The following is a 26961-nucleotide window of genomic DNA, read 5'->3' as shown; positions in this document are numbered from 1 at the left end:
TGAAAGCGGAGGGAGCAGGAGGAGCCCGCGAGGGCAGAGCTGCCGGATGTGATGAGGCTGAGCAGGCTCTGGGCACCTGGACCCTGTGCGGCTCACAGCGCGGCCCTTGGGCCCAGTTTAGAGTCTGGGCTGCGCGCCCTTCCCCCTTCCTCCCCATTCACTTCCGGGGCCGGCGCCGCTTCCACGGGGTGTCTGAGGCTGTCTCCCAGAGCCTGAGGCAGCACGGGGTAGGGGCCGCGTCGCCCCGGGGCACCACTCTACCCTCGCAGGGCGGGCACCAGGCCAGGCCACAGTGGCTGGCGGAGGCCCTGCCTTGAGAGCTGCCGCAGCCGCTCTGCTCGCCCACCAGACCTGCGGCTTCAGGGAGGTGACCCCCGACTTCACCGCAGGCCGGCAGGCAGAGCCTGGTGATTTGCTTCTGCGCTCGAGGCAAGAGAGCAGGGCCGCTGCGCGGGTGGAGGCTGGCGGGGACTCAGGCTGGCCGGGGTGCACCCCTTCTGGGAGTTCGCTCCCCAGACCTTTCGCCAGGGGGGAAGCAGGCACACGTTTCCCTCAGTGAGGAGGGAAAGCCGCGACCCAAACTGCTGCATGCGTGACACCACTTCCGTCATCACCGCCACCAAGAGGCCCAGCCTGGAGCTCTCTGCTGAGCCCCACGTCGCCTGCTGCAGGCGCGGGCCTGGGGGCCCCACGAAGCAGCCGAAGGCTGGGCTCATCCAGGGGTCACATGCCTGTGGGTGAGGCCTGTCCCCGACCACTATGCCACCACCTTTACGCCTGCGGTCCTCACCTGGTCACAGAGACTTCCAAAGTCAAATCCTCCCCTCCTCCTCCCTGTGGGGCTGTGAGGCTCGGGAGACCTGATGCGCACTGAGGACATGGAGCCTGCCCAGGAAGGGGAAGGGAGACAGAGGGGAGGGGGGCGGAGCCCCGCCCTGAGCCCCTGAGAACCACACCCACCCGGGAGGGGGAGCCCCGCCCTGCATACCTGAGGACCACGCCCACCCGGGAGGGGGGAGACCTGCCCTGTGCCCCTGAGGACCACGCCCACCCGGGAGGGGGGAGACCTGCCCTGTGCCCCTGAGCACCACGCCCACCCGGAAGGAGCGAGAGAGCCCTGCCCTGTGCCGGAGGATCTCCCAGTGCTAGTCAACTGCCTCACAACCCACTGGGCAGAGGTCCCAGGCTGCGCCCCCACGCCGCACTGCTCCTCTGCCACATGCTGTCCAGAGGGCACCCAAGTGAACCAGTGACAGAAGGAAACCAGCCCTCTGCACCCCGTGCTGCCATCAAGGCCTGGGCCCTCCACAGCTGGCTGGATCTTGGACTCTTACAGGAGGGGCGAGGAAAACTCAGCAGTGAACCAATGCTTCACGGAGTCCTGACCTGCCTGCTACTCATGATCGCCCACCCTCCCCACAACAGGCAACAGGGCAGGGCAAGGAGTCAGCAGGACCCCCAGGGTCGGGGGCGCGGGCCTCACCTCCGCTAGACGTCCACGTGTCCGTCCCTCTGCCGGGGCATGGAGGCTTCAGGCCAGCACTCCCACGCGACGCTGCCTCCTGGCTCCGCACGCGGGCTCGCTTCTGCACCCTCCTTCTGGCCCTGGCTCTTTTTCCATTTTCTAGCACAGAAATGGCATCTGTTAGTTCACTTCGTGTCGTGGCTGTGTGACTGCCACAACTCCGCCATTTAGACTAGAACTCGCAACCAAGCCCCACCGAGCAAAAGGCGGAATGGGGTCAATCAGAAGTACTGACCGCGAGAAAAGCTAAGGACCCACGCACGGCTCCAGCCTGTCCTCAGAGCCGGCGTTTAAGAGGCGCTGCAAGGAACGGCGACCCCATGCACAAAGCGTGGTCTCGGCCAAGTCCGGCAGTTCGCAGGCGCGGAAAGAGGAGGGCAGTCAGCCTACGCGCACTTACCTGAGCACGACGCCTGGGGTCCCTGCTACATTGTGAGGCCTGTGGAGAAAAAGCACAACAGGGTTGCCCTCGGACTGCAGGCGGACGGCCCCGCCTACCCGCGGCACCAAGCCTGGCTCGGTTACACTGGTCTTTCTTCGCTTAAAATAAAAGTTCTTCAGGGACCCTGAAGAACAGGCTCCACCTGGGAGGCCCAAGGCATCGGAGACAGCAGGAGTGGACACGTGGCCCACGGGGGTGGGGGGCAGCTAGGGGCCCCACCATGCTGTTTTGGGCCCAGGAGGGCAGGATGTGAGTCTGTGGAAGCTCCCCAGAGAAGGGGTGAATTTCAGGGGTGATCTGGGGAAATGCAGGGCCTCTGAGGCAAGGCAGTGAGGGCCGGGTCCACGAGGCAGAGCGCTGTGTTCTCTCCCAGTCACAGACCTGCCTGCGCCTGGCAGATGTGCACCAAGGGCCGCAGTGCAGGCACTGAGCCTGGTCCTGGGCTCGGCAGGGATAAGGACACATGCGTTCTGTGGGGACAGGATGGTGACACGGCACACGCAGCGCTCCGCTGGGGCGAGGGAGGGCACCTGGGGCCGTAGACAGACAGGGAGGGGCAGGGTAGGGACATGGTCCCCACCTGAAAGGCAGGCAGCAGGCGCCACAGGACCCAGGGCACCACGTGGGGACCCCGTCTCTGGGATGGGGCACCAGGGTGACTGCCATGCGGGAAGGCTTCCCCAGGAACCTCAGTGGCCTCTCCCACATTCCTATCTGAGCTGGGGAAACGGGTGGCTGGAGTCAGACTGTGGAAAGTGGGGGCCTGGGATGACGTACAGTGTCTGTGGCTTACTGACAGAGATTAAATACTTTCATGCTCTTCATTTTCTACCCCATTTGTATCATTTCTACTCTTCCAGTTTCCCATAACTGCACTTTTTATTAAATAGTCTTTGAAGCTCAGTTAACTTTTACATAAAAAGGGAGGAAGAAGGGAAAGAGCAGAGACAGTCTTCCCAGGCAAGTATAAGGGGAGATCAGCAGGCATGTCTGAGGCACTTGAGGGAGGGAGAAGAGAAACAAGATGAAGAGAATGAAGCCAGGCTCAAAGCCAGGCTTCCGGAACATTCTGCAACACTGGGGGCTTCCACATCTCCACTGCCCAACAGCACAGCTGCTGACCACACATGGTGTGGAGCACTTGTGTGAACTGTGGCTTGTGGGACTAAAGGATCTCATAATTATTATTCTTTTTTTTGAGACAGCGTCTTGCTCTGCCACCCAGGCCGGAGTGCAGTGGCACGATCTTGGCTCACTGCAGCCTTGACCTCGTGGGCTTGAGCAATCCTCCCACCTTAGCCTCCTGAGTAGCTGGGATTACAAGCATGCACCACCACACCTGGCTACTTTTTGTATTTTTCGTAGCGGCAGGGTCCCAGTCTGTTATCCAGGGCAGTTCGCTGGCTGTGAACTTCTGGGCTCAAGTGATCCTCCTGCCTCAGTCTCCCAAAGTGCTGAGATTACAGGTGTGAGCCACCATGCCCAGCCCATTTTTTTCTTTTTTTTTGAGATGGAGTCTTGCTCTGTCACCCATGCTAGAGTGCAGTGGTGTAATCTCGGCTCACTGTAACCTCCACTTCCCATGTTCAAGCGATTCTTGTGCCTCATTCTCCCAAGTAACTGGGATTACAGACGTCTGCCACCATGCCCAGCCTTTTGTATTTTTAGTAGAGACGGGCTTTTACTATGTTGCCCAGGCTAGTCTCGAACTCCTGGCCTCCAGTGATCCACCCACCTCAGCCTCCCAAAGTGCTGGGATTACAGGCATGAGCCAACACACCTGGCCAACCGAATGAATTTTTAATTGTATTTAATTTTAATTAAACTGTGGCCAGTTGTTCCTGCGTTGGCTGGCACAGCTGGCAGCTCCTGACAGGAGTTCTGGGACTTCAGTGAAAACACAAGACACAGACCTTGGAGCCAGCATTCTAATGAAGGCAGACAATAACTAACAAACAGGTCAATTATTTACTATGGTTAGAAGGTGACAAACACAGCCATCCCTTGGTATCCGCGGGGGACTAGTTCCAGGACGCCGCTCTGATACCAAAATCCACAGGTGTTCAAGTCCTGGACGTGAAGTGGTGTCGAGTCTGCACAGAAGCTGCGCACGCCACCACCCCACGCGCTCTATGCCATCCCCAGATTACTTACAATACTTAACATGCTGTAAACGCTATGTCAATAGTTGTTCTACTGTATTTTTAAGATCTGCATTATTGTTATTGTTGTATTTTTTTTTATTGTTTTGGTTCCCAAACATTTTCCATCTGTGTTGACTGGACCCACGATTCGGGGAGCTGGCTGTGCACTGTTCAACCGGGTGCACTTAAAGCAGGTGACGTCTGAGCACGGACAGGATATGATGAACTTGACCCTAATAAAATGGAAAGTTTACGTGAAACTGATAAGTTCCTCGAACAGTAATTGACCAGCATTGAGACCAGCAGAGGAAACCCAGAAAGTTCCAGAACCTTCAGGGAGCCAGGTCAATGGTCAGAAAGTCCATTCCAAGACAGCGCCAGGCCCCGGAGGGCTGCAGGTGGTTTCACCAGATGCTCAGGGCACAAACAATTCAGTCTCAAACTCTTCTTGGAGAACTCATGCTATGAGCCTGACATAACCAGACCCTGACAAGGGCAGACGGCAAGAACTCAACATTAACCTCACCAAGAAACGTAGAGGTAAAAATCCAAAGAAAAAGGTTAGTCACCCTTATTTAGCAATATACAAAAAGATAATCATTCTTGACAAACTCAGAGTCCTAGAAAACAAAGTGAGCTTAATGCGTATGGAAAAAAGATACAATTTATGACAAAAGACACAAGGAGAAAAATCACATGATCTTCCCAGCAGGTGCATAAAAATCATTTGACAAAATTATTACCCATTTATGATTTTAAAAAAACAAAACTCAGCCGGGCACAGTGGCTCACGCCTGTAATCCCAGTACTTTGGGAGGCCAAGGCTGGCAGATCATGAGGTCAGGAGATGGAGACCATTCTGGCTAACATGGTGAAAGTCTGTCTCTACTAAAAAATACAAAAAATTAGCCGGTGTGGTGGCAGGTGCCTGTAGTCCCAGCTACTCGGGAGGCTGAGGCAGGAGAATCGCTTGAACCCAGGAGGCAGAGGTTGCAGTGAGCCGAGATCATGCCACTGCACTCCAGCATGAGCGTCAGAGCAAGACTCCATCTCAAAAACAAACAAATGAACAAACAAACAAAACACAAAACTCTTAGCAAACTAAGAAGAGAAGGAAATACCTTTAACCAAATAAATTGTCTGTTGAAGACCCTCAGCTGGTTGTGCAGTGGCTCACACCTGTAATCCTAGCACTTTGGGAGGCCAAGGCAGGCGGATCATATGAGATCAGGAGTTCGAGACCAGCCCGGCAACATGGTGAAACCCTGTCTCTACCAAAAATACAAAAAATTAGCTGGGCGTGGTAGCAGGCATCTGTGGTCCCAGCTACTCAGGAGGCTGAGGCAGGAGAATCACTTGAACCTGGGAGGGGGAAGCTGTAGTGAGCTGAGATGACAGCACTGCATTCCAGCCTGGGTGACAGAGTGAGACTTCATCTCAAAAAAAAAAAAAAAAAAAAAAAAGACACGGCCGGGTGCAGTTGCTCATGCCTGTAATCCCAGGACTTTGGGAGACTGAGGCGGGCAGATCACCTGAGGTTGGGAGTTCGAGACCAGCCTGACCAACATAGAGAAAACCCCGTCTCTACTAAAAATACAAAATCAGCCGGACATGGTGGCGCATGCCTGTAATCCCAACTTTTGGGGAGGCTAAGACAGGAGAATCACTTGAACCTGGGAGGTGGAGGTTGTGGTGAGCTGAGATCGCGCCACTGCACTCCAGCCTGGGGAACAAGCCTGGGGAACTCCATCTCAAAACAAACAAAAAAAAGACACTCACTAACACACACATCCTCTCAAAGTCTTATACAAGAATGTTCAAAGCAGCCATTTTCCTAACAGCCCCAAACTGAAAACAACCACCTAGTCCATCAGGAGGCAGCTGATAAACACAGCGTAACCCCCACACACACAGACGCGGCTCGGCATTGAGAGTGAACGCAGGCGCCCATGATGCCACGGGGGAGGGGGCAGACGCAGGAGCATGTTCCCACGCGCCACACAATTCCAGAACAACGGCAAGTCTGGTGGGAGGATGCAGGCGGGATGCACAGTCCAGGCCGGGCAGGGACTGGCCAGAGGGGCCTGAGGGAGGCCTGTGGGGACCGAGCTCTGGGCCAGCACTGCCGGCGAGTCCGCGAGTCTGTGAGACTGGACAGGGGTGAAAAGTCTCCAAACTGCACAATGAAACTGGTGAATTTTAGTGTGTATCTTACAATTAAAAACACAGACCACAAACATCATTCCTAGTGCTGAAATTAGAAAAAAAAAAGCCAAACTCTCAGCTTGTATTGCACCATCCCACCCCGAAAATAACCAAGGCCGGGTGGGTGAGGACACTGGAAAAGGCGACTGTGAACCTTTGGAGGTTGCTAAGGAGGGTATCGTCATGGTTGTGGGTGAGGAAAAGATTTATGAGAAGAAAACAAAACTGACCACGAAGGAAATGACAAGTCAAAGAGAAGCACCCTGAGTTATCCAAAAGCACCACAGAGAAAAAAAGACGAGGCCTGAGGGAAATTGTAGCAGTGCCTCCAGCGCCACAACCTAGACCAGGGCCTGGCCAACGTGGCTGTGTGCGCGGGTTTGCGGCCCCGCAGGGCCTGCTCCCAACACAGCACACAGCGCGGCGCGTTGGCGGGAGGCCTGAGGCACACCATATTTACCATCTGCTCCCTCCCTCAGAGCTCGCCAGCCCCACTCTAGCCAATAGAGAGCTTCACAACAGAGAAACGTCAAGTAAGCATGTTTTAAATGCTCAATTGTGTCAGTAAACTGGGAAATGCACATTAAAAACCCAAGATGGCTGCTGACCCCGGCATGAAGGAGCCACGGCCGCAGCACCACACGGCCCAGGTGTGCACCCGCCCAGACCACTCCAGCCTCTGCCCCACAACCCGTCCCGCCCACGGCCACCTGCTGCTGGTGGCCTGTTTCACTTCCATGGACACACAGTGGACGGGGCTGATCCTAACGATCCTAACCATGGCTCGGAAGAGGCTGGGACGACCTGAGGGTTAACTGGAGCCACAGAGAGCCTGGCGGAGAGTGGCTCCGGGGCTCCTGAGATGGGGAGGACAGTGAGGGGCCGGCTGGGGAAACTGAGGTGGCTCCGGGAGGCTCTGTCATCATCTGTGATCACCTGCTGGGGGACCCGGGGACGAGTGCTGAGGCTGGACAGGAGGGGCAGCGACTCAGGTTTCCCCTGGGCGAATAAGAGCAGAACCCACAGCAGCCCTCGGCAGCCCATGGAGCCGCGGCCCAGAGCCCATTCCTACTCCCTCCTCCACAGGGAAACACAGCTCCGCCACGCACTGTGTCAGATGGTCCCGTGGGCCCCACAACCCCTTGGGATTGCTGCCCCTCCTCCCAGCAGCCTACACACCCCATGTCTAGTCCACAACTTCTCATTTGGTCTTAATTTATCATTTCCTGATATGCAGAGATTTAAACAAAAGCTTAAAGCTGGAAACAGAACTTCCCATGATTGTCACGGCTCCACGTGTGCACGCCTCACAACGCAGCCAGCGGTCCGCGATACGTGCCTCACACGGCCTCCGACACGGAGGGAGTCCTCATCAAAACCAACCACAGAAGCGCAGGCTCTGGTGGCCTCAACAGTGCGGGAAGCGCCCGCCTGTGCCCGCATCTGCCTGCCTGCCCACGCCTGCGGTGTCACCAGGCCAGTTTCAGATCCCAAACTGCCTATTCTCTCAGTGTGCACAACTATTGGTATGTATAAAGGCAAATTTATCAACACTAAGACAATAATTTCTTTTCTTTCTTTTTTTTTTTTTTGAGACAGAGTCTTGCTGTGTCACCAGGCTGGAGTGCAGTGGTGTGATCTCAGCTCACTGCAACTTCCGCCTTCCAGATTCAAGCAATTCTCCTACCTCAGCCTCCCATGTAGCTGGGACTACAGGCGTGCACCACCATACCCAGCTAATTTTTTGTATTTTTAGTAGAGACGGGGGTGTCACTACACTGGCTAGGCTGGTCTCAACTCCTGACCTCAGGTGATCCGCTCACCAAGGCCTCCCAAAGTGCTGGGATTACAGGTGTGAGCCACCACACCCGGCCAAGAATAATTTCTCACAAAACACCTGGAGCATTTTATGAAGTAAATAAACAAAAGACAGACCTTGAACTGGCAGCTGCCACCCCACCCATCCAGACAGAACACGGGCTCCGTCTTCTGGTCCACGGCCCCCACAGCACCACTGTCCGCCAGGGTGCTCCATGGGGCTTCACCCTCCCGCCTGTGCTGCTGGCTGTGGTGGCCCGTGGGACTGAGCCCCTGACCTGGCCGGCATGGCCAAAGATGGGCTCTGGTGTGGAAGAGCCTCCGGGGCCTTTGCTGCAGCCCCTGGGCCTCCCTGTCACCCACTTCCCTGTCTCTTGCGGCCGATCCCATCTCTTCACTGTCTCCCAAGGCCACATGGGCCTGACCACCCCCAGGGCTCCGCGCCCCCTCCTGGCTGACAACCACCACCTGTCTTGAGTCTGTCTGCCAGGGCTCTGCTGTTGGGCCCTGAAGTTCTCGAATTGACCCGAACATTCCTTGACTGTTAACAGCAGCTGCTATGCCTGACACTTACAGTCCTGGGGAGACAGTAGCCCGCACCGTCCTCACAGCTGCTGGGGAGGGGAGCGTGGCCGGAGACCCCTGGATCCCTGGACGCCCCCACGCACCTCCTCCCTCTCCTGACTCCACTTTGCCCTGTCCCCGGAACATACTGCGGCCATGGAGACCACAGGCCTTCTGGAGAGCCAGCCAGCCTGGGGTGCCGTGGGGCCTGACACGTCACACACCAGACCTGGATCACACGGGCATTGTACTCCAGCCCCTCGTGGCCTCACACAAGCCCCTGTGCTGTCCTTCAGGCCCGGGCTGCCGGCTCACTTCTCGGCTCCATCCTCATCCAGCCAGCAGCCTCCGCTCCTGCGTCCTGAGGATCTTCTAGGAATCTGCCCTACAAGGCCTCTCACCTGGGGGTAAGGACCCTGCCCCACACAGCCAGACCGAAGGGGCTCCCGCACCATCTGGAACCCTCTGTCTTTCCCAGTCAGACTCACAAGCTCCATGTCCACACAGCTCTCACTTTCACAGAGCCCCTCCCTCCTTCCCGGGGGTGCGAAGCCCGCCCCCTCCTCTGGTCTGCCCTGGGCTACCCTCTGGGCACCCCACTCTGGTCACTCACCTTCTCCTGCTTCCTGTGGGCATCTTCCAGATCTTTTTCCACCTCCCTCCTCTCAGCGATCACACCCAGGGCCAGCCCCTCCAGGTGCCACTTCCAGCCTCCGAAATGCACCCTCCCCTTGCCGCTGGACCTCAAGGTCACATGGCTCCATGGCTCCTGGCAACTGCAGCGGCTAGGAGCCTTCAGAAATGCACAGTGTACACGGCTGTCACCACACTCTTCAGACACATCCCGGCGTGGGCAGCAATGACATGAGTGTGGATTCAGCGCGGGCAGCAATGACGTGAGTATGGATTCGGCGCGGGCACAGCCCCGATGTGAGTGGATGTGTCTCTGATGCCTCAGCGTGACATATGCCTTCCTCTCCACCCAGCTCAGACACCCCCAAAACACCCTGCACACCAGCCACGCCGCTGCCTGGAGCGGCCTCCGGCTCCTGTCATTGAGCTGCCACTACCGGACGCTGGGAGGAGCCGCTGTCCTGAGTCGCGCCCGCAGCACAGAGCTGTCTGGATAACACAATGGCTTGTTTGTTTTGCTTTGCAGTAAAACTCACATACATACATATTCAGTATGATGAGCAAAGCGAAGGATGATATTAAGGAAAAACGTATCATCCTGAACACTCAGAGGCAATGGCCGTTCTCCGTGTAAGGATGTGTCCATCCGTGTCTGTGGGCGTGTCCTTAAATAACACTGCATACGCACAGATGCTGCTCTCATGCAGATGCTGTCCCACGCCCCATGTGTCCTGCACTACGTGAGATGTGCTCTGATGCGGTTTCTGCAACGAAGGAGCTGCCACGGGCCTCTCCACGCCCACACGCAGAGCCACCCAACCCATCCCCCTCCCACAGGCCTCTCCACACCCACACACAGAGCCACCCATCCTACAGTCTCCCACAGGCCTCTCTCCATGCCCACACACAGAGTCACCCGTCCACGCACCTCCCACAGGCCTCTCCCCATGCCCACACACAGAGTCACCCGTCCACCCACCTCCCACAGGCCTCTCCCCGTGCCCACACACAGAGACACCCATCCACCCATCTCTTGCGGGCCTCTCCCCGTGCCCACATGTGGAGACACCCGTCCACTCTTCTCCCACAGGCCTCTGCCCGCCCACACACAGAGACATCCATCCACCCGTCTCCCACGGGCCTCTCTCCATGCCCACATACAGAGCCACCCGTCTCCCTAAGGATCCTACAGGCCCTGGGGCCTGCGTTCAGCAGCCCTGCTCACCGGGGGCTTCTCTGTCCTATGAGGGTCTGCCCTTGCTCCGCCTCGCCCACAGCCTCCTCAGGCACCGCCTCCCTCTCTCCTCCGCCGTCCACCCCAGCACCCTCTGCAGCCTGGATGCCTCAGCCCCCTCCCCTGTCTGACGCCTCAGCCCCCTCCCCCGTCTGGCTGACTGCCCAGCCCAGCCTTCCTCTGGGGCGACTCTGCCCGGAGGAAGAGGTGGCATCACAAGCCCACCCCAGGGCACATTTTCTTCTGCCACCCATGTCTTAGGACAGCCTTGAAGTTTCTGTTGTTTGTGAGTCAGTTTTGCTGAGTTATGAACTTTCCAGAAAACAGCTCCTGAGACTAGCGGGCACAGAGCCGCAGGCGTGTCCTGTGCTGCATGGAGCAGCCCCACTGGGGAGCACGAAGAGTCAGGGCCCGCACTGCTGCAGCGTGCAGCGAGGTTGGTTTCACACACACCCATGAAATCGTCACTACCGCCCGACAGGCAGCGTTCCCTTCCCAGTGTCCTCAGCCTCGCAGGTGCCCAGCCCAGGTGGGAGGGGCAGTGCCACGTGGAGTCCTGTCTGCTCCACACCTCCCGTCTGAGCTCCTGCTGCCCATGGGGTCATCCTCTCCTCCTTGCTGTCCTCGGCCACTCCCTAGCCCATGACAGAGCTCCCGTCCAAGTGGTGAAACCCGCCCAGGACAGCCTTCTCCAAGCCACCCTCCCACTAATTCACCCTCCAGACAAGTCTGAGCAGCATCTTAGAGACAGAAATCTGACATGTCCTCCTGACAGCAGAGCGGGGCCTCACCCTCTGCTTCCTGTGCCAGCGCGGTCACGTAGGAACCACATCCATTCACGTCAGGGCTGCGTCCACGCTGGGTCCACACGCACGTCATCGCCCGTCCACGCAGGGTCCTGTTCACTCCAGGTCCGCATCCACGCCAGGTCCGCATCCACGCCAGGTCCACATGCACGTCATCGCCCATCTATGCCGGGTCCACACGCACGTCATCGCCCGTCCACGCAGGGTCCTGTTCACGCCAGGTCCGCATCCACGCCAGGTCCGCATCCACACCAGGTCCACATGCACGTCATCGCCCATCTATGCCGGGTCCACACGCACGTCATCGCCCGTCCACGCGGGGTCCTGCTCACATCGGGGCTGCATCCACGCCAGGTCCACATGCATGTCATCGCCCACTACACCGGGTCCACACGCACGTCATCGCCCGTCCACGCCAGGTCCACACGCATGTCATGCCCGTCCACACGAGGTCCTGTTCACGTCGGGGCTGTGTCCACATGGGGTCCACACGCACGTCATCACCCGTCCATGCCAGGTCCACACGCACGTCATCGCCCATCCACGCGAGGTCCTGTTCACGTCGGGGCTGTGTCCACATGAGGTCCACATGCACATCATCACCTGTCCATGCCAGGTCCACACGCATGTCATCGCCCATCCACGCCAGGTTCACACGCACGTCATCGCCCATCTATGTGAGATCCTGTTCACGTCGGGGCTGTGTCCACGTGGGGTCACATGCACATCATCACCTGTCCACGCCAGGTCCACACGCATGTCATCACCCATCCACGCCAGGTTCACACGCACGTCATCGCCCATCTATGTGAGATCCTGTTCACGTCGGGGCTGTGTCCACGTGGGGTCCACACGCACATCATCACTCGTCCACGTGGGATCCTGTTCACGTCGGGGCTGCATCCACTTCAGCTGCGCCCTCCTCCCAGCCATGCACAAGACTCCCTGGCAGGAGGCCCTACCCACTCACAGGTGGGCCAGCTCCTGTCCACCAGACAAGAGACCCTGCACCTCTCTGGACGGGCTGCCCCACCTCCCGGAGCTAAAACCACTCTGCTGCCCTCCCTTGTGGCACTGTGTCCTCCCGCACAGTCACCCTCCTCGGTGACACATGGTGCTTCTCCCGCAGTCACCCTCCTCAGTGACACACGGGTGCTGTGTGCGGCCCGGCCCCCTCGTGCATGGCACACTCTGGCAGCAGGGCCACATCGGCATCCTCATGAGGGGACAGTGCATCCAGGGCTGTCACTCAGGAGGGAAAGGCCGTCCAGAGGCACCCCTGCCTTCACCAACGGGCTCTGCAAAACCTGTTTTCATTTATTTTCACAAAAGTGACCACACTGTTGAAACTGGCCCCACAGATGCCCCCAACCCAACACCCGCTGTTCATAACACTGAGCTACACCACAGCTACAATCCCAGACACTCATTCCCATCATCCAGGCAGTCCCTTCCTGTGTAATGCAGCCCCCATGCCCCTACTGCCAAGGGAGGGAGCTGGGCTGGGGTCCCTTCCATGCCTGCGGCAGCACATGGACGAGGCCCAGCCAGGCCACTGGACGCCTCGCGCTCTGTCCACTGGTCCACACCTGGTCCACTGTAGTCTTTCCACGGCTGGCCTGACCCCAAACGCCCCATCTGCACCGCCCTGCCCCTCCAGCTCTGCTGCAGCCCTCGGCACCTGCCAAACTCACACAGCGTCCCTTCTCCACCTCCCTATGGCATGAACACCTTGCTCCTGTTCCCTGACAGGACCCCGTGTCACACCTGCACCACAGACACACACGGCTCCCTCGCCAACCCGTGCTGAGGACAAAGGACCCAGGGAGGCGGCTCACAGCAGCCAGGGAGGTACAGACACAAACCACTCTCCAGCACCACCACGTCCCGGAGCTGCACCTGGCGAGAAGACAGTCCAGGCACCGAGGGTTCTCATCAACCTCGTGTGGACACACAGAACCACACCACAAGCACTCTCTGCTCCTTCCTGCTGGAGATGAGCCAGGTTAGGAGGAAAAGGGAACTCTGCATGGTTCTCTGAACAGCTAAGTCACCCTGAAAAGTTTTTCTAAGAAAATGAAAAACAGCTGGGCGAGGTCGCCCACGCCTGTAATCCCAGCACTTTGGGAGGCCGAGATGGGCAGATCACAAGGTAAGGAGTTCAAGACCAGTGTGACCAACACAGTGAAACCCTGTCTCTACTAAAAATACAAAAAGTAGCCAGGCATGGTGGCGGGCACCTGTAATCCCAGCTACTCAGGAGGCTGAGGCAGAATTGCTTGAATCTGTATAGCAGAGGTTGCACTGAGCCGAGATCGTGCCATTGCACTCCAGCCTGGGCGACAGAGCAAGACTCTTATCTCCAAAAAAAAAGAAAATGAAAAACAATGATATAACATGACAGTGCTTTGAATTTAATTCTCAAAAGGGTCCGTGTCTAGAAAGACAGTAAGAATCCCTGCCAGGAACTGACCCCAGGCAATAAAGTCGCTTCCCCCATGGCCCAGCCCCTACTGTGGCCACGAAGCTCTCAGAGGGCCACGGGTTCCTGCCCACGCCTGTGACATCGAGCCCCCACCTGGTCCTTGCCTCCTAGCCCCACTCAGGGTCCTGCCAGGCCCCCAACCCCCAGCCGGAGCCAGCCGACCCCATCTCCATGGACCACGGTGCTGTGGGGGCCACGCACACAGCACAGAGCTCACACGGACAGGGCTGAGACCAGACAGGCCTCACTGCTGGGCTGACATTTCTCAGTAGGTGGGATTAGAGGGGAGCGCCAGCTCTCATTTCTTAAATTAAGTGTTTATACAAATATTTGAGTTTGTACAAAGACCTGAGGTACATTCACTAAGGTGGGACCCAGATAAGAGTCACTACCAGCCTCAGAGTGCAGCCCAGTGACATCCCCCTTCAACACAGGCCCCGCAGGCCTGCAGCCGTCCAGGAGGCCCAGGCAGGTTACACCCGGGGAGCCGGGGGCGTTTCAGCAGCCTGGCCCCCAGTCCCGCCCCCAGGGCTGCCCCACAGACCCCCGACTCCACGTTTCCTCTCCAGGCACCTCCAGCCTGATCTTGCCTTGAACTCCCATCCAGACGTCTGACGGGTGCACATCAGTGGGTGGCCGGCACATCCCTTGGGACCTTTCTGCCCTGACCTCCTCTGACAGCCTTGTACCCCGGGGAGCCCCAGACACCTCTGAGCCACCTGCGCCTCCCTCACACTGGGACCCACTAGAAACCAATCTGCTGTGCCTTGAAGGACACCCAGCACCCACACAGCACCCTCGTCTCTGCCACACCAGGCCTCACTGACCTCAACGCAGCACCCACAGGGTCCCCGAACACACAAGCCCGAGTGGACGCAGAGGCTCCTCAGGGCCATGGAGGTCAGGCCCCGGCCCTGCCATCAGCCCACACCTGCCTCTGCCCCTGCCGCGTGGACTCCTCACTCACCACAGGACATTCTCGGCCCTGCTGTTCATGGTGCCCTGTGCCCAGAACACGCCCTCCTGTACCTTATCAAGCCTCTTCTCAATGTCATCTCAGTGACGCTGCAGAGACCACCTTGTAAGCGCACATGGCCAGATGCGGTGGCGCACATCTGTAATCCCGCACTTTGGGAGGCCAAGGCAGGCAGATCACGAGGTCAGGAGTTTGAGAGCCGCTTGGCCAATATGGTGAAACCCCGTCTCTACTAAAAATACAAAAATTAGCTGGGCGAGGTGGCAGGTGCCTGTGGTCCCAGCTACTCAGGAGGCTGAGGCAGGAGAATCATTTGAATCCGGGAGGTGGAGGTTGCAGTGAGCCGAGACTGCATCACTGTACTCCAGCCTGAGTGACAAAGCAAGACTCTATCTCAAAAAAAAAAAAAAAAGTAAGCACACACACACAAGCCCATGCACAAACACCCATGCATGCATGCACACCCCAACACACATGCACACACATGCATACCCCCATGCACACACAGACACACACCCAAGGATGCATGCACACCCCCCCACATGCACGCGCACACATACATGCATGCACACACATCCACACACACACGTGCCCACGCAGCAGGGCTCCAACCTTATAATTTACTGACTTATTTTGTTCCCTGCCCATCTCCCTGTGTCAGCCATGTGCCTGGCAATATTAAAATTCAGGAGAAGGACTGGAATGATCAAGTTGAGAAAATCTTCCCAAACACTAGAAAAAGACAGGATATGTGAGCGAAAAGTTCCAACATCTCATGAATAGGTTTTGTAGAAAGAAGAGAGAAAAGTGAGAGAAGAAGCTTTGAATTATGCCTTAATTTTACGTCCTCAGTGGGGCAATGAGCAACACAGGCCTCGCATCATTCTCGTCATTCTCCAGGCCCGCGGCAGGCCTTCACCTCCGAAGCTGAAAGAATCCCTCACCAGCACGGGCCGCCGGAATGAGGGGCCACAGAGCGCCACACACCGCCACCCCCCGACTACGGGGTCTCAGGGCACAGAGCTGCCCGCAGCTCCCTGGGGCAGAAGCCCCACAAAGGACTGGGGTTCAGTGCCCGGCTTCACAATGGCAACACTGAATTCTACAAGTCGAAGACAGCATCCTTCACTCTGAAGAAAACGACCTTCCACACAGAATTCCCTGCCCAGCCACTCGACTACTCAGGATGAGAAGCAGCAAAGGTGTTTCCAGAGGTCTCAGGAAGGTTGAGTTCCAACGTGCACTCAGAACATGCCTGCCGAACACCTTTTCTGCACCAGGCGGCGTTGGCAGCACTGGTCCCAGTCCGGCTCAGCCACTGCCGACTGCAATCAGGCTCGAGCTGGGACTAGCACAACAGTGGCCAGGGAGTGATGACTCTGGAAAAACACACCTACGGCGAGGAAGAAGAGGGACAGACCAAGGCAGGAGACCCAGGCGAGGAGGGCGAGGCTGCGAAGGCAGCGGACAACCCCAGACAGAGGCAAGACGGCCAGAGACAGAGGCAACAACGGGTGCAAGGGACCACGGGGAGGTGGCTGGAGACACGGCCCTCAGACGGGAGAACACGTCCCTCAGACGGGAGAACACGTCCCTCAGACGGGAGAACACGGCCCTCAGACAGGAGAACACGGACAGAGGCCGGGGGGGCTGGGGCTATGACGTGACCCTCAGGAGGTAGAGCTGGAGATGGTAAAGCCAGACAACACCAGGAAAAGAGAGGCAAGGTCAGAACGCAATTAACGGTGTCTACAGCGCCCCAGCACCGACGCCCAGTTCTCACCCTCAGGGTCTGCAGCGCCCCGGCACCGACGCCCGGTTCTCACCCTCAGGGTCTACAGCATCCTGGCGCTGACCGCCAGGTTCTCTTGCTCAATCTGCACAGAAGCAGGACAAAGTAAAAACAGGCCCGGAGGCAGTGGGACCCCCTCACTGTAGGGCTGGAAGCAGCTGAACAGATCCCCTGGGGGTGCCCTCGGGACTCTGAGCTGATGCCACCCTCAATGGGATCCTGGGAACCTCATAAAGGAAGGGGTGAATGCAGTGTGCATGTGGGAGGGATATAAATTTGGGGTGACCAGAGGCCAGACTGTGGGAGGCAGAATTCAGAAACGGCACCAAGATTCTGGGCCTCTGGTGTACACAGACCTCGTCCTGTTCCTCACATACTGACCCACGGACTGCTGTAAAGGGACTCTTGAAGCTGTAATTAAGGTCCCAAATAAGCTACCTCAAAATCGGGAGTGCCCAGATGTGCCTGGCTTAATGACAAGAGTCCCTCCAGTCTCAGCTTTCTCCAGCTGAGACTGAAGAGGGCATCAGGAGCCATGTCTCCGCCGGCCTGGCAGAAGGCAGTGGGGTGGGAAGGACATGAGCCCAGTCCACGGACAGGGAGACAAGACCTCCAGCGCCAGGGGGTCTCACCTGGCACAGCCAGCAGGGCCAGGGCAAGGCCAGGCCCTGGCTGACTCTGGTTCTGGAAGACATGGAGACATTCTCAGCTGGGGAGAGGTAAGGCGGCCTGGAAATCAGCTAACGCTGTGAAATAGGCGCCACCGTCCCGGCGTCACAGCGGGGCCACAGCAGTGTGGGGGCCTCCCCGTCCCGGGGTCACAGCGGGGCCACAGCGGTGTGGGGGCCTCCCCTGGTTCTTGCTCTCAGCTGGGACTCTCACCTTCCCAGCAAGGCTCCTGTCCAGAGCCGCTCACAGGTGAGTCCAGGATGTAGTGAGAGAAGAAGCGGAAGCAAACGTGGCCGAACGGCCACGAGTGGGTCTGGGTGGTAGAGGGTGCCGTCCTGGTATGTTCAGTGACCAAAGCACCTGACACTGAGCAGCTGACAAACCACAGAACTCACTTCTCAGTTCTGCAGGCTGGGAGTCCAGAATCAAGGTGCCGGCAGATTTGAGGGCTGGTGGGGTCGGAGTCCTCACAGGCAGCACCTTCTCTCATGTCCTCAATGACAGAAAGGGGCCTGGTCATCAGGGCAGAGCCTCCCGAGGGCCCCACGCCCGACACCACCACCTTGGGGGTTAGGGTCCCCCATGGATTCTGGGGGACACAGACATTTGGACCACAGTAAGTACTCATTGTATAATTTTCTACATTTTTCTCTATTGCGATTTTTTTCTTAGTAAAAATTTGGGTGAAAAAGTAAATTAAAATCACTTAACATTTAAAAAGTTTTAAGGTGAGCCCTCATGGCCCTCACATTCCAACCATGCCTGCCCTGTGCGCCCTCTGCCATGCCAGGCTCATGCTGAGAAACAAGCACAGCTTTTATGGTCTGATTCCTGGGCGGCATCAGGAATCCGGTAAGTTAACACGCCTCAGAACAGCTCCACACAGGAGCTCCACACAGTATCCACAAGGATCAGCTTCTGGTTACTATTTATTGAGCATCTAATATGGGCCAGGCCTGATCAAGAACCTGGAAATGTAACAGCTCACAGGACCCAGACAGGAGACGCAGCCATGAGGCCACGGCCCCAAGGCCACACAGGACCCACAAGGCCATAGCCCCCACGGGGCCACACAGGACCCACGAGGCCACACAGGACCCACAAGGCCATGGCCCCCATAAGGCACACAGGACTCACGGAGCCACAGCCCCCAGGATGCCACAGCCCCCATCAGGCCACACAGGACCCACAAGGCCACAGCCTCCACCAGGTCACAGCCCCCACCAGGCCACACAGGACCCACAAGGCTGCAGCCCCCATGAGGCCACAGCCCCCACCAGGCCACACAGCCCCCACCACAGGTCCCCACAGGACCCACGAGGCACACAGGACCCACAAGGCACATAGGACCCACAAGGCCACAGCCCCCAGGAGGCACACAGCCCCTGCCAGGCCACACAGGACCAACGAGGCCACATAGGACCCACAAGGCCACGGCCCCCACAAGGCCACAGCCCCCACTAGGCCACACAGGACCCATGAGGCACACAGGACCCACAAGGCCACAGCCCCCACCAGGCCACACAGGACCCACAAGGCACATAGGATCCACAAGGCCACAGCCCCAAGGAGGCACACAGCCCCCACCAGGCCACACAGGACCCATGAGGCCACAAAGGACCCACAAGGGCACAGCCCCCATGAGGCACACAGCCCCCACCATGCCTACAGCCTTTATGAGCCCACACAGCCCCCATCAGGCCCACAGCCCCCACCAGGCCACAAAGGACCCATGAGCCCCCACCAGGCCATAGCCCCCATGAGCCCACACAGCCCCACATGGCCTACAGAGGCCACACAGCCCCCACCAGGCCCACAGGCCCCCAACGAGGCCCACAGCCCCCATGAGGCCCGCAGCTTCCACAAGACCCACAGCCCCCATGAGACCCACCAGGCCAACAGGACCCATGGATTACAGGGAGTTTCAAGGAGGTCTGCAGACAGACTTCCTCTCTTTGCATCTATTTCTTATTAAACATCTGGAATTTGCTGTTAATGTAGCAAAGCCCAGCAAATATCACTGAATTTGCAAAAACAACAACAACAACAAAAAAAAAACCAAGCCAACAAATCCACTCTCTAAATGTACCTAAATATTAGAGTTTATTGGCCGGGCACGGTGGCTCACACCTGTAACCCCAGCACTTTGGGAGGCTGAGGTGGGTGGATCACCTGAGGTCAGAGTTCAAGATCAGCCTGGTCAACATAGTGAAACCCCGTCTCTACTAAAAATACAAAAAATTAGCAGGGCGTGGTGGCAGGCGCTTGTAAACCCAGCTACTTAGGGAGCTGAGGCAGGAGAATCGCTTGAACCCGGGAGGCAGAGGTTGCAGTGAGCCGAGATCGCGCCACTGCACTCCAGCCTGGGCGACGAGAGCTAAACTCCAACTCAAAACAAACAAAAAAACAAAAACAAACAAAAATATTAGACTTTATCTTAAAAAAAAGCAAGTCAATACAATAATAGGTTGAAGGGCTATATTTTCTAGAGAGTATTAGTTCCCATCGAAGGGAGTTTTGCTTAATTTACTGTATAATTCTACAAAAATGCACCTAGGCAACATTCACTATTGTTCTTTGTCATTTTGGCGTTTACATAATTCAGTTCTGTCGGGAGAAACATGGCAGATCAGGAAAGACAGCTTTGTTTTGTTTTTCTTAAGGCCTCACATTTTTAAAATTCAATGATAAACTATCAATGTATGAAATCAAAAATAATTTCAATTTTTGAAGCACAATGAACGTACCATATTTTTACAATATTAACAGCAAATATCATAATAAAAAATAGATAAACAATAGGAAACTGTCCCTAAACCTCACTATATTTCAATGGTAAAATAAAAATTACATTTTCTTCATTTTTTATTTTTTTTATTTTTTCGAGACACAGTCTCCGACTCCAGACTCTGTCGCCCAGTCTGGAGTGTAGTGGTGCGATCTCAGATCACTGCAACCTCCGCCTCGCGGGTTGAAGCGATTCTTCTGCCTCAGCCTCCCAAGTAGCTGGGATTACAGGTACCTGCCACCATGCCCAGCTAATTTTTGCAGAAAAATTACACACGCTTGGCTAATTCTGTAGAAAAATTACATTTTCAACTTCAATTCTAACCATAAACCAAATAAGGCTGCAAACAAAATAAATCCTGCCATTTAATAAAGAGTAACAGTATACATCAAAACAACACTCACTTTATAATCCAAATCAAAAAACCCAAGTAAACAATTCTAGCCTGTGGCAAAGGGCCCCTGCCACACCCTGCAGCTCCTCGATTTTGTCACAGAGCCGCTGAAGATCTAGAGAGTGTGGCGTGGTGGGAGGGGGCGGCTGAGGTCTCCAGAGTCCAGGACAGGTCCCCTTCCCAGCCCTAGCTCCAGCCCAGAACCCGAGGGAGGCATGGAGTCCGGCTCCTTGTGGAGCAGAGGGTGTCTGCTGGGAGCAGAGGCTCTGGCTCGCAGTAGTGCCTGGACCCTGGAGTTAAGTCCTCACACAGGTCAAATGTCCAACATAGTCAGGGTCTCATGTCTCCTACGGCATTTTTATGAAGTCACAAATAACTGCGTGCACAAGGTCTACCGTAACCAGTAAAAACATTTCCCCCACATATTTAAAATGGTTTAGGAAAACTTAACAGAAGTCGGTTGATAATTTCTGGAGCAAAATCACTGGCATGAAGAAAATGAGGGGACTCTGGGAACAAGTACAATCATCGCACCTGAAGCTGTCGGAAAGAATTTGACATCAGTGACACACACCCTGCAATTTAATTTGTGGGGGTCTTACGGCTTGCTACTGGTATTCCAAATTGCAAGTTAATTCCTAAGAATCTTTTCTATCTGTAATTTATCTTCCTTTACATATCACAAATATCTCAGTCATGACGGTGACACTGGAGGAACCCACACCAATTAAAGAGACAGCTGAATGGTCACATCCTCGTCTTAATACGTGACCCCACATGCGATCGCTGATTTACTTACAGGATGTCTCTCCGGTGCCCTGACAGGTGCCAGGCTCACAGTACCGCCGTGCTGTGCAGGCTTTAAGGTGTTCCCGTGACCCCATCTGCCCATCGTATGCTCACCATTTTGGAGTCCCCTCCCCTCAAGTGTGTAGGGGCCTAATGACTCCTGGCAAAGAGAATTTGGCAAAAGTGGTAGAATGTCACTCCACAAAGACTGGGACGTCCTTCCTGTCCCTCTCTGACTTGGCATGGACTCCCTCAGAGCTGCCATATAGAGAAAGGAACTGAGGTCTCCAGCCCACAGTCACATGACACAGCCTGGATGCGGACGTTCCCCAGTCCAGCCTTCAGAGGAGACACAACCCCAGATGGGAGGTCCCTGAGCCAAAGCCTGCCTGCAGTCCCGACCCACAGACAGTACTATCGGACTGTTAGTTTAAGTCATGGGTTCTGGGGTAATCTGCCACACAGCAATATATAAATAATACAGCCACTCAGCACAGCCACACCTCTAAAAACCTGGGAACCAGACAGCACAGACCCAAACAAACCTGAACACTCAGCTTCACAAGCCTCTCCACAATTTCACAAAGCAAATGAAGTTTAAAAAACAGTAAAGGATATGTCAAAAGAGCAAATCGGAAGGAAATGTTGAGTAAAAACGTCCCTGGCGGTTACACTGGGCGAGTAAAAGCTTCTAGGCCCAGGCTGACCATGCGGGGACACAATGTGGCTGACACTGAGTACCCCGAAATGTTAAGCTGAAAACCTAACACGGTTTTCTCCTAAGTAACCAAGAAGTGAAGCTGTGGCAGAGATGAAATCCCGAACCATCTAATTCACAGGGTCTCTCTTGGGAGTCCAGATAGCTCAGTTTTACGGTTACACCTCATCTTATTGCCCAACTTCCAGGCAAGCCCGCACGCCTAATCCGAGGGGATGTGCCTGAAGAGCGATCCTGCCTTTCATTCACTCGTTCATGCATCATTCACTCTTTTGGAAAACGTGCGGCACACGGAGCAGCCACACGGCACCCCCTGGGAGCGGGGTTCCTGGGATGACCACCTTCTTGAAACGCCCTTGACAAGATCTCACTAGACAACCCTTCCCTAGTCAAAGGACAGCATAGATTGCTCGCTTCTGAATAGCTCATGCAGTATAAAAACTGCACCCCACTTTTTCATTACCCCTTCCAAATTAAAGGAGAACACCCACTAGTTCTCGATGAAACGCTGATTCAAAGGTTTCAGATAAATAAACTACCCCCCCCACCACCACCACGATCCTTTCAATTCCTCCCTTACTGGAGAGGGAGTAGGAAATAGCCTTGCCTGCTCCAGCTTTCCTGACTTGGACCAACTGTCCCCAAAATATGCCCAGGATTCCACATCCCAGCTCAGACCCCACCCCTCCGCCGAGTCTACCGGACACAGGAATCGCCTCTATACTGAGGAAGCGGGGCACTCACGTGACCTTCAAGATGGGGAGAGGGGCAGGAGGGGTTGAAGGTGTTGGACACAGACCATGGCCAAGGCAAGGACAGGACAGCAGCCCCGGACAAGGGGCTGAGAGGGGAGAGCACAGTGTCACCCTGAGGCATGGAGCCTGTAGGCTGGGAGCTCCTGGAACCCTGAAGCCCCTGGCTCATACCTGCCCCAGGAACCACCTAGGCAGTTGGTGTGCAGGGGCTGTGGGGCTGGCCCAGGGTCTCATGGAAAGGGCCTCAGGTACCAGGATGCCAGATGCCTGGCCTTCACAGCAGGTGCGTCCAGCTGAAGGGGCTGGGCAGATTCAGGACACTGCTGGAGCCCCCCCTCCAGGGTCCCAGTACTCCTTATAGCCTAGTCTTGGGGTCTACATGCTCCTCAGTGACTTGTTCAGGAGTCCCTACCCTCTGAGGACCTGTCTGGAAGTTCCAGCTCTCATCAGGTCCTCCTTGAGAGCCTAGCCTTCTTCCCCGTCCACACCACTGTCCTGACCCTAAGTGACCCCATTTGAGGTCCTGGTCATCTAGGAGCCTGTCCATGTCAGGAGCCCTTCTCTCTGTCCAGTCTCAGGGTCCTGGCTCCCGGGGGAGACAGGGCTGTCTCAGGGTCCGAGCCTCCGGGGGAGACAGGGCTGTCTGGGGTCCGAGCCTCCGGGGGAGACAGGGCTGTCTGAGGGTCCGAGCCTCCGGGGGAGACAGCGCTGTCTCAGGGTCCCAGCCCCCCAGAGGAGATGGGGTGGTCTCAGGGTCCGAGCAGTGCTCACAGGACTCACAGGACTGCTCCAGGGTCAGGTCCTCCTGACTGATGGTCATGGGGTCCTGGCCCTCGTCTGTAACCCACATTAAGGCAGGACCTTCCTGGGGAACCTATTCTAGGGTCCCGGCATTCTTTGGGTTCTGCCTGGTCCCTAGATCTGGCCCTTCTCCGTGATTTTTCCCAGGGTCCTAGCCCTCCCTGGGCCCTGCCAGGTGGCCAGGTCTGACCCTCCTTGGTGACCCTTCTTGGGGTCGCAGTCCTTCTCGGTGACCTGCCCCAGGGTCAGACCCTCCTGGATGACCTGTCATGGTGTCCTGGCACTCTGGGGGTCCTGGCAGTCCCAGAGCCCAACTCTCTTCAGGTCCTGCCTGGGCTGCGGTCCCCACCCTCCTGGGGTCCCAGCCCTCCCTGGGTCCTGTCTGGTCTAGGGTCTTCATCCTCCCGGCGTCCTGCCTGGGCTGGGGTCTTGGCCCTCCCTGCGTCCTGCCTGGCTGGGGTCTTGGCCCTCCCTGCGTCCTGCCTGGCTGGGGTCTTGGCCCTCCCTGCGTCCTGCCTCGGCTGGGGTCTTGCCCTCCCGGGGTCCTGCCTGGGCTGAGGTCTTGCCCTCCCTGCGTCCTGCCTGGGCTGCGGTCTTGCCCTCCCGGGGTCCTGCCTGGGCTGGGGTCTTGCCCTCCCTGCGTCCTGCCTGGGCTGGGGTCTTGCCTTCCCTGCGTCCTGCCTGGGCTGCAGTCCCAGCCCTCCCGGGGTCCTGCCTGGGCTGGGGTCTTGCCCTCCCGGGGTCCTGCCTGGGCTGGGGTCTTGCCCTCCCTGGGTCCTGCCTGGGCTGGGGTCTGGTCCTCCCGGGGTCCTGCCTGGCTGGGTCTTGCCCTCCTGGGTCCTGCCTGGGCTGGGGTCTGGTCCTCCCGGGGTCCTGCCTGGGCTGGGGTCTTCGACCTCCCGGAGTCCTTCCTGGGCTGGGGTGCCGGCCCTCCCGGGCTCCAGCCCTCTCCGGGGCCTGCCAAGGGCTTCCCGGGCCAGGCCGACGGGAACGCCGGAGCGCGGGCCCGGGGTTCGGAGCCTTCCGGGCCGGACACGGGCCGAGGCCGCAGCCTGAGGAGCCGGCGCCGCGGGCCCAGGCCAGGCGGGGCGGACTCACTGACCTGCGGTCTCCGGGCTGCGGGCGAGCAAGGCGCACGCGGGGTCCGCGCCGGAGGGGGGGAGGGGGCGCCGCTCCCTCTGGGTCCCCCCCAAGAGGAGGAGAAAAAAGCCCGTCCGGAGTTTAAAACAAAGAGGCGGAAATGCCCGAGCCGAGCCGAACGCCGCGTCGGGGGCGCCGCGCTCGGAGCATGCGCGGTGTGCGGCTGGGCTCCCACCCCGCCGCAAGGGGCGTGGGCGGAGCCGAGTGATAAGGGGCGGGGATAGGGGCGGGGAGGGGCGTGGTCAGAGGGCGCAGGCGCGTCGGGCCTGGACTCCGGGAAGGGACCAGCCGGGTGCGAGGGGCAGGGGCGGGGAATAGGGCGGGGCCACGAGGGGCGTGGTCAGGAGAGCGACCGGGCCGCGCTGCGCTCAGGGGCCCGCCGGGTCCTGGAAGATCGTGAGCTGGGGCGCAGGAGCAGTGGAGTCCTCAAGTCCGGATCCCTCCGGGGTGCCGTCCGGTCCGGGTGCTGCTGTCCTTTCTGGGAGCCGGGACTGAGCGCCCTCCCGGCAGGGTTAGGGGTCGGCGTTAGGGTCAGGGTTAGGGGTTAGAGTCAGGGTTAGGACCGGGTTTAGGGTTCGGGTCAGCATTAGGGGTTAGGGTTGGTTTTACGGTTAGGGTCAGGATCAGGGGTGGGGTCAGGGTCAGGAGTTAGGGTCTGGTCTAAGGATAGGCTTGCATTTAGGGTTATGCCCAGCTTCAGGACGACTGGGCGAGCGCGTGCGGGTTTGAGGCGGGCCTGCAGTCGCGCGGGGTCCTAGTGTCTCCAGGTTTGCGGGGTCTGGGCGGGCGGCCCAGGGCGTGAGGGCAGGCTGGGTCTTGGTTGGGAAGCTAGACTACCGAGGTTCCGGGCGGCGGGGGCGCCGGGCAGTGTGGACGATGCGTGGGGAGAGGCGAGGCCCTGCAGGCCCAGGGGGAGTCACTGCGAGGCTGTGGGGTGCGGGCGTGGAGCAGGAGTGGGGAGTCCTTAGCTCGTGCCGCCTGGAGAGGGGGTCTGAGGGAGTGGCCCCGCGACCGTCCACATAGAGAAGTCCAGAGTCGGATCCCGGGCGCAGCCACCGGGCAGGCGGCCCAGGGCCCAGGGCCCAGGTATGGCGCAGGGCATGGGGAAGCAGCTAGAGTCCGCGCTGAGAGGGGCCTGAGAAGAGCTGGTGGCCTGCTGAAACCTCCAGCACTGGGTGGGTGTGTTATTGGGGTGGGAGGAGGGCAGAAAGCAGAGATGTGAATGTGCACAGCATTCCCAGGTGTGCTGCTGTGAAGGAGAGGGACTAAATGTGGCCGCTGCCGCCCCCGCGGGAGGGGAGGCAGGGAGGGCTCTGTGGAGCCAAGGGGTGGCCCAGTGCAGGGGAGGGGCCCATTGGAGAGGGCTGCCTGGGATTGGGGTGCTGGGGTGCTGGCCCTCTACAAGAGCCCTGACTGCTGTTTTCAGTTGGAGGAGGCAGGCCCCAGATGTGGAGGGGAGGGCTGGAGGGTCATCCTGGAAGGAGGGCAGGGGCAAGGTATTGGTGCTGAAGTGCAAGGGGGTGTGGCCAGCAGGCCAGGAGCGGTTCTGGACTGTGTGTGGTGGCCCCAGGAAGAGGCAGAGCGGTAAGCTGCAGTTCAAAACTCACTCCAGGCCCCAGGCCCCTCCTCAGGGAGGTGCAGACCCTACCTCTGGGGGGCCCACTACTCTCCTGGGTGGCTGCCAGTGGTGCCCGGACCTTGACCCTGAGCCCTGGGCTCCTGTGTCCAGCTCTGTTTCTGCTGAATGTCATTAGGAACCTCAAACGCCACATGGCAGGATGGCTTCCCCAGGCCCTTCTGAGTCTGCTGTGTACCCCAGCAACCCCCCAGCCCCCACTGCCAGTCCTGAGGCAAGACCCTGGAGTCCTCTGTACCCTCTTCCTCTCATGCCCACACCGGCCATCCGTGGCCCATCAGCAGCCAGCCAGGTCTCCCACCTGCACCCTCCAGGGACCTCACTCAACCAAGGCCCGAGGGTGGGGGCGTCGGTGCCAAAGAAGCCTAGGGTGTTGGCAGTGTGTGTTGACCTGTGTGAGTTCAGGCGTGTGCACATGTTACATACATGTACGTATTCCTCAGTAGAGCTGTAAAGAAAGGAGGCAAAAATCATGGCACAAGCAGACTGGGGGAGAGGGGAGGCCCCTGTCCCCCCCCAGGGGGGCCCCAACCTTCCCCAGGGTGCTGGTCCTCCCTCCCCGCCCGCCCAGTCACTAGGGCCTCCTAGGGCTATCAGGTGCCTCTCTGGTGGATCATTCTAGTCACTCACAAACTTGCAGAGGGGCT

At 57.8% G+C, this 26961-nt stretch overlaps 1 protein-coding gene across 1 annotated transcript in view; it reads right to left on the bottom strand.

Moving 5' to 3' along the window:
- PCGF3 (polycomb group ring finger 3) overlaps positions 1-24871 on the bottom strand; it is a 61748-nt gene extending 36877 nt beyond the window's left edge. Inside the window, exons 1-3 of the mRNA XM_033213383.1 lie at positions 24641-24871; positions 1926-1964; positions 1484-1624 (exon numbers count right to left, since the gene is read on the bottom strand). The gene's annotated coding sequence lies outside the window, so the exon portion shown is untranslated. The remainder of the gene's footprint in view (positions 1-1483; positions 1625-1925; positions 1965-24640) is intronic.
- Positions 24872-26961: the final 2090 nt, after the last annotated feature.

Source organism: Trachypithecus francoisi, unplaced genomic scaffold (genome assembly GCF_009764315.1).
Source record: "Trachypithecus francoisi isolate TF-2019V2 unplaced genomic scaffold, Tfra_2.0 Lachesis_group1, whole genome shotgun sequence".
NCBI lineage: Eukaryota > Metazoa > Chordata > Mammalia > Primates > Cercopithecidae > Trachypithecus > Trachypithecus francoisi.
The sequence above is the reverse complement of the archived record's forward strand: the minus strand, read 5'-3'. Positions and strand labels throughout refer to the sequence as shown.